Below are 7,618 nucleotides of genomic sequence, written 5' to 3'. Positions count from 1 at the left end.
CGGTTGGGGGCGTCTGTTGGATTTACCGTTGAAAGAAGACAAGTTCGGGATTGGGTATCAGCCAACTCTGACTTCTACAACTTCAACGCCTCAGACTCGTCAGGGGCCGATTACTTTCTCCAGTGCTGGCATCATTCAGTATGGCCAGATCTCTGCAATCAACGAAGAAGATGGGGATAGTGATTGCAACATTGACAACTGGGTGCGTCCGAGGGTCCCGGGTGAAGTCATCAACAATTGGTCTTCTGAGGAGATTATCCAAGTCACTCTTCTTGAAGAGTAATTTTCTTTGTTCATTCATGCATATCCAAGTCTTACGTTCCGCCCAGGGCGTAATGACTCATTGTAGGGCTCATCTATGTGAATACCTGCATTTTTTATCATAAATAAAGGACGTCTTTTCGCATTCAAATATTTTGTTCATTGTCTTTCTATTTTTGCGGTTTTCAAAAAAATAAAAAAAATAAATACATTTTGGCAATGTTTTGTTTAGTTTCACACTCATAAGCACATACCATCACTCATGCAGATGCACGTCACCGGATCCTATTGATAACAGTTCTGCTATGGCTCGCTTCGACTTTGAAAATCCAATCTTTCAAGCTGAAGAAGAGGGTGATGAAGACTGTGAACTCCCTGAAGAACTTGCCAGTTTGTTAAAACAGGAGGAAATGGTCATTCAACCACATCAAGAGTCTGTCGAAGTGATTAATCTTGGCACCGAGGACGTCAAGAGAGAAATCAAGATAGGGGCTGCTTTGGAAGATGATGTGAAGAAGGGGCTGATTGAATTGATGTAAGAGTATGTTGACATCTTCGCTTGGTCTTATCAGGACATGCCAAGGCTCGACGCAGACATTGTGGTACATCGTTTGCCTCTCAAAGAGGATTGTCCTCCGGTCAAGCAGAAGCTCAGAAGAACAAGACCAGAGATGGCTGTCAAGATAAAGGAAGAAGTGCAAAAACAGTTGGATGCAGGATTTCTAGCAGTTACAAATTATCCACCATGGGTTGCAAATATCGTTCCAGTATCTAAGAAGGATGGAAAGGTACAGATGTGTGTTGACTACCGGGATCTGAACAGAGCTAGTCCTAAAGATGATTTCCCATTACCTCACATCGATGTTTTGGTGGATAACACGGCTCAGTTCTCGGTATTCTCCTTCATGGATGGCTTTTCTGGCTATAATAAAATTAAGATGGCACCAGAAGACATGGAGAAGACAACTTTCATAACCCCATGGGGCACCTTCTGCTACAAGGTGATGCCGTTTGGTCTGAAAAATGCTGGGGCAACATATCAACGAGCTATGGTAACTCTTTTCCATGATATGATTCATCATGAAATCGAGGTTTATGTTGATGATATGATTGCTAAATCTCAGACAGAAGAAGAACATTTGGTGAATTTGCAGAAACTGTTTGAGCGTTTGAGGAAATTCAAGCTAAGGCTTAATCCGAACAAGTGCACTTTCGGGGTGAGATCTCGAAAACTGCTGGGTTTTATTGTTAGCGAAAAAGGGATTGAGGTGGATCCTGACAAAGAGAAAGCAATACAAGAAATGCCTGAGCCAAGAACAGAAAAATAAGTCTGTGGTTTCTTAGGGAGGTTGAACTACATTGCAAGGTTCATCTCTCACCTAACAGCCACGTGTGAGCCAACTTTCAAGTTGTTGAGAAAAGATCAGGCTATCAGGTGGAATGATGATTGCCAAAGGGCTTTCGAAAAGATAAAAGAGTATTTGCAGAATCCTCCTATCCTTATGCCGCCAGTCCCAGGGAGACTACTGATTATGTACTTGACAGTACTTGACAATTCCATGGGTTGTGTTCTCGGTCAACACGACAAGACAGGTAGGAAAGAGCATGCCATCTACTACCTGAGTAAAAAATTCACAGATTACGAGTCAAGATACTCAATGCTTGAAAATACATGTTGTGCACTTGCATGGGCTGCTAAGCGATTGAGACAATACATGCTGACTCACACAACCTTACTGATCTCCAAAATGGATCCAGTCAAGTATATATTTGAGAAGCCAGCTCTCACCGGAAGGGTTGCTCGTTGGCAGATGGTACTGACAGAGTACGACATCCAGTATACATCCCAGAAAGCCATCAAAGGGAGTATTCTGTCAGACTATCTTGCTCAACAGCCGATTGATGATTATGAGCAGATGAAGTTTGATTTTCCAGATGAAGACATCATGTTCCTCAAGATGAAAGACTGTGAAGAGCCAGTTGTTGAGGAGGGACCTGATCCAGATGAAAAGTGGACTTTAATGTTTGATGGGGCCGTCAATGCCAAAGGAAGTGGAATTGGTGTTGTCATTACCACTCCGAAAGGTGCCCACATGCCTTTCACCGCTCGTCTGACTTTCGAGTGCACCAATAATAAAGTTGAGTACGAAGCCTGTATCTTGGGTATTGAACAAGCCATTGATTTGAGAATCAAGACTCTGGACATCTTCGGAGATTCAGCTCTAGTGATCAATCAAGTGAATGGTGATTGGAATACTCTCCAGCCTAATCTGGTCCCCTACAGAGACTACACGAGAAGACTGTTGACGTTCTTCACAACAGTAAAGCTATATCATATACCTCGTGATAAGAACCAGATGGCAGACGCCCTTGCTACTCTATCCTCCATGATCAAGGTGATTCGGTGGAACCATGCTCCCAGGATCGATGTTATGCGCTTTGATAGGGCCGCGTATGTGTTTGCTGCTGAACTGGTAGTCGATGACAAGCCCTGGTATCACGACATCAAGTGCTTTCTGAAGAATCAAGAGTACCCTGTAGGGGCATCCAACAATGATAGAAAGACTTTGAGAAGATTGGCAAGCAATTTCTTATTGAACAAAGACGATGTGCTGTATAAGAGGAACTTTGACATGGTTTTGCTCAGATGCGTGGATAGACACGAAGCGGACATGTTAATGCAGGAAGTTCATGAAGGCTCCTTCGGTACTCATGCTGGCGGACATGCAATGGCTAAGAAATTGTTGAGAGCGGGTTATTACTGGATGACCATGGAATCTGATTGTTTCAAATACGCTCGGAAGTGTCATAAATACCAGATTTATGCTGATAAGGTGCATGTGCCGCCAAATCCTCTGAATGTGATGTCTTCGCCGTGGCCGTTTGCTATGTGGGGCATTGATATGATTGGAAAGATTGAACCAACTGCTTCCAATGGGCATCGCTTCATCCTTGTTGCCATCGACTATTTCACCAAGTGGGTCGAAGCAGCGTCATTTGCGAAGGTCACCAGACATGTGGTTGCCCGATTCATTAAGAAAGAAATCATTTGTCGTCATGGGATTCCCGAAAGGATTATTACTGATAATGGTTCTAATCTCAATAATAAAATGTTGAAGGAGTTATGCAAGAACTTCAACATTCAGCATCACAATTCTTCCCCTTATCGTCCTAAGATGAACGATGCTGTTGAGGCAGCAAATAAGAACATAAAGAAGATTGTGCAGAAGATGGTCGTTACGTACAGAGATTGGCATGAGATGTTACCATTCACCTTGCATGGGTACCGTACTTCAGTACGTACATCGACCGGAACAACCCCTTACTCCCTTGTGTATGGTATGGAAGCAGTCCTACCTGTTGAAGTGGAGATTCCTTCTCTAAGAGTCCTGTTGGATGTCAAGTTAGACGAAGCTGAATGGATTCAGACAAGGTTCAATGAGTTGAGTCTTATCGAAGAGAAGCGAATGGCAGCCATTTGTCATGGGCAGTTGTATCAAAGTCGAATGAAGAGAGCCTTTGATCAGAAAGTGCGTCCTCGATGCTTCCAAGTCGGAGATTTGGTTTTGAAAAGGATCCTTCCTCCTCAGACAGATCACATGGGCAAGTGGACTCCTAACTATGATGGACCATATATTGTCACCAAGATTTTTTATGGTGGAGCCCTAATGCTTTCAACTATGGATGGTGAAGACTTCACTTCCCCTGTGAACTCAGACGCAGTTAAAAAATACTTCGCATAAAATAGACCCGCTGGACAATAAAAAGAATAGTCCAGGAAAAAAATGGGCATCCCGACGAACCAAGAAAATGAAAAAAGGTTCGGGCAAAAGTTAGGGATTAAAAATGAAAAGATTGTACACCCGATAAGTTGAAAACCTGAAAAGGCAACATAGGCAAAAATGGGTATCCCGGTGGATTGAAAACCCAAAAGGGCAATCCAGGCAAAAGTAGGGATTAAGTGAATGACTGCGTTCTAAGTAGTTCTGAATCTCATCTCATGTTGATAACCGGAAACTTTCGAAGGATAGGAAACAGTCCAATCACCTTTTTCAGAAAGCTGATCATCTGGAGGATCTTGAAGACGAGCGAGTCATAGCAAAATTGGAACCCGATAGAAATCCATTTCACATTGCCATTAGATTAATTTCTGTTTTTATCTTGTGTGCAATTACCTCTTTCCAGGGATTGCTTCCTGATGTACATGCCTATTCAGAGGTCTTTCAATCAATAAAATCATGTTATTCAGTATATCTCTATTTTCATTTTCATTTTACTATTTTTGTTTGCAAAAATGACGTCCGAATTTTTGATAAACATTGCATCATGAAACATAAGAGCTTTACAGGTATATGCTTAATAAACATTTAAAATTACTGTAAATTTTAAGTGCTTTAGATCGTCTATTCAGAACAGGTACACTCGGGGTATTTCCTTAAGGTTCCCAGCAGATGACCGCGGATGTTTTCTTCGACAGTTGGTATCTTATCCCTGCAGAGCTGGTCCAAGCGTTGGATTCTTCAATCCCCAGCAGGTTCTCACTACTGTACTTCCCCAAGCGGTTATTTCAGATTATACACTCCCTAGTAGAGTCGACAGTGCCAGACTGTATATCCCCAATCGAGTTGATAGTGCCAGACTGTATCTTCCCAGTGGAAGCGGTTGCTCCTCAGAGTTCGATGACAGATCGATGATCCCGACGCCAGATATATGGTCTCTTTCCTTGAAGCAGAATCGCGGTACCGTATCGGTGTCTGCTTCCCTTGCTGAGTCGTCTTTCTCACAGATTATGGTTTCCAGAACCACTATCGTCTTCCTCAGTAGCAAGCTTTCAGTGTCATTCTCTCCCCAGTCAGAGTCTCGATATTTTGTTATTGCCAGAACACCGCGTGGTCGGTCATTTCCCCACATAGTTCATTGTACTGTGTATCTCCAACAGCATTGCCAGGGTCCAGAAGATCGTGATCTTTTCCCCAGCAGAATCCCTTGCCTCGGCTTGGTATTCTCTCTAACTTATCATTTCGCATCCCTGCATGTAGAATCATATCGCATTGCATCCTCCCAAATCGCGTAGCATTTCCATTTTCATGGAGCATTACGCCATCGAAAAATTCAAACATACGCATGTGAAGCATAAGATATTCTCGGTATCCCAAGTGATAAGCCGGAAGTTGCTTTCAGTGCTCAGACTGAAGGTTGTTCATGACTTATCTTATCGTTCCCAGCAGGGGTCGTTGGCCCACGCGCCACCTCAATTATCATCTTCCCTATTTCTGCCGATACTGACAGGCATGAAAGTTTTCCGGTATTCAGACCGAAGTGGCATTCAGGCCAGTTTTTCCGATATTCATACCGAAGTGGCATTCAGGCCAGTTTTCCGATGTTCAAATCGAGGAAGTTTCCGACGTTCAGGTCGACGCAACTTGTGGCATCCAGGCCAGTTTCCGGTATTCAGACCGAAGTGGCATTCAGGCCAGTTTTTCCGGTATTCAGACCGAAGTGACATTCAGGCCAGTTTTCCGATGTTCAGATCAAAGAAGTTTCTGACGTTCAGGTCGACGCAACTTCTGGAATTCAGGCCAGTTTTCTGGTATTCAGACCGAAGTGGCATTCAGGCCAGTTTTCCGATGTTCAGATCGAAGAAGTTTCCGACGATCAGGTCGACGTGACTTGTGGCGTTCAGGCCAGTTTTCCGGTATTCAGACTAAAGTGGCATTCAGGCCAGTTTTCCGATGTTCAGATCGAAGAAGTTTCCGACGTTCAGGTCGATGCAACTTGTGGCATTCAGGCCAGTTTTCCGGTATTCAGACCGAAGTGGCATTCAGGCCAGTTTTCCGATGTTCAGATCGAAGAAGTTTCTGACGTTCAGGTCGATGCAACTTGTGGCATTCAGGCCAATTTTCGGTGTTCAGACCGAAGTGGCATTCAGGCCAGTTTCCCGGTGTTCAGACCGATGTTTGATAATTTAGTATCTTCCGATACTCAAATCGAAGTCACTTCCAGTATTCAGACTGATGAGCGGCGTTCGGGCCATGGTTATTCCTGTGTTACCATTTATTTTGGCATTAACGCTAACATTCCTTTTTCGGTGTTCAGACCGACTCTCACCGTACCAGACAGATTCCTTTTTCAAGACCGCTTCTTTACCGATTCTGACAGGCATTGTTACTTGATTTTTCATTTCAGTGTAAATTTTCGAGCTTTTATTGTATTCAATCCCTTGAAACCTCGAAGTTGCGAAAGCCGTTGCTATCTTCATTTTGGGTCTCCAGTTGATTGAATAGGGGAAGCTGTAATACCCCAAAATTTACCCTTCATTTTTCATGGAAGCATGGGATTATGTTTCACACTGCATTAGCATCATACTAGGTCATACTCATTGCATACTGCATTAGTGACTTGGGAAATCAGGTTCTGATTGATCACTCCTTAACAGAAGGAACCCACACAAGGCAAGATTTAGAATTGGACTTCATTTTCTATGTATACAAGTCTCAAGGGTCTCAAGGGGGTCCACGTATCTTATTATGGGCCTCAGTTCATCAGTGAAGGATTCAGAGCCATCAAAGTGTTCATCTGAATTTAATCAGAAACTAGGGTTTCATGGCTATCTGCAACAGGCAATGTTTGGTTGGAAGTAGAGGGGCTCATTCATGTCATGATTAGAGAGGCATCTTGGCCTAGGAAGATTCACAATTATCTCAGAAAGATCCATTGGCAATCAGTGCAATCAGTTCTTGATCATTTTGCCCTAAAATTAGGGTTTGGTATAAAATCAGTTTATTTCTGATTCTTTGGGTGAAACTCTTTTCCATGGCCCTCCATGTGTCCATAAGGGTCTACATACAAAAAATTAGCTCTTTATTTGAGCCAGAGGTGCTTCAATTGATCAATGGAATCGGGAATCAGACAGTTTGGGAAAAGTCAACTATGGGGCCAGAAAAGTCAACTACTGACATTTTGAGAGTGGAACCTCAAAATCCATGCCTAAGGGAGCCTACATGTGAAATTTGACCAAGGTTGGATCATGGATTCATCATTTAATCAGGAATTGAAAAAGTTACTTAATTTGGAAATGGTTGACTTTCCATTTAGGGCAAGTTTTCATGATTGTTACACTCACTTTAAGCCCATTTTCCATCAAGATATAAGCTCCATTTGGAAATTTCTCCAACACGAAAGTTGTTCCTCTTGTTCCAAGATTTCTAGAGATATAAAGTTTACTTCATTTGGATTAAAATTGAGAAAGTTATGCTTAGTCAAAGTGAGACATTTTTTAGGACACTTAGAATATTTTCTAAGTCCCAAAATCTTCAAAGTTTATCAAGACTTCTTGGCCAGTTTTCTTGCATTTCAA

The sequence above is a fragment of the Lathyrus oleraceus genome, chromosome 3 (assembly GCF_024323335.1).
Source record: "Lathyrus oleraceus cultivar Zhongwan6 chromosome 3, CAAS_Psat_ZW6_1.0, whole genome shotgun sequence".
Lineage (NCBI taxonomy): Eukaryota > Viridiplantae > Streptophyta > Magnoliopsida > Fabales > Fabaceae > Lathyrus > Lathyrus oleraceus.
The sequence above is the reverse complement of the archived record's forward strand: the minus strand, read 5'-3'. Positions refer to the sequence as shown.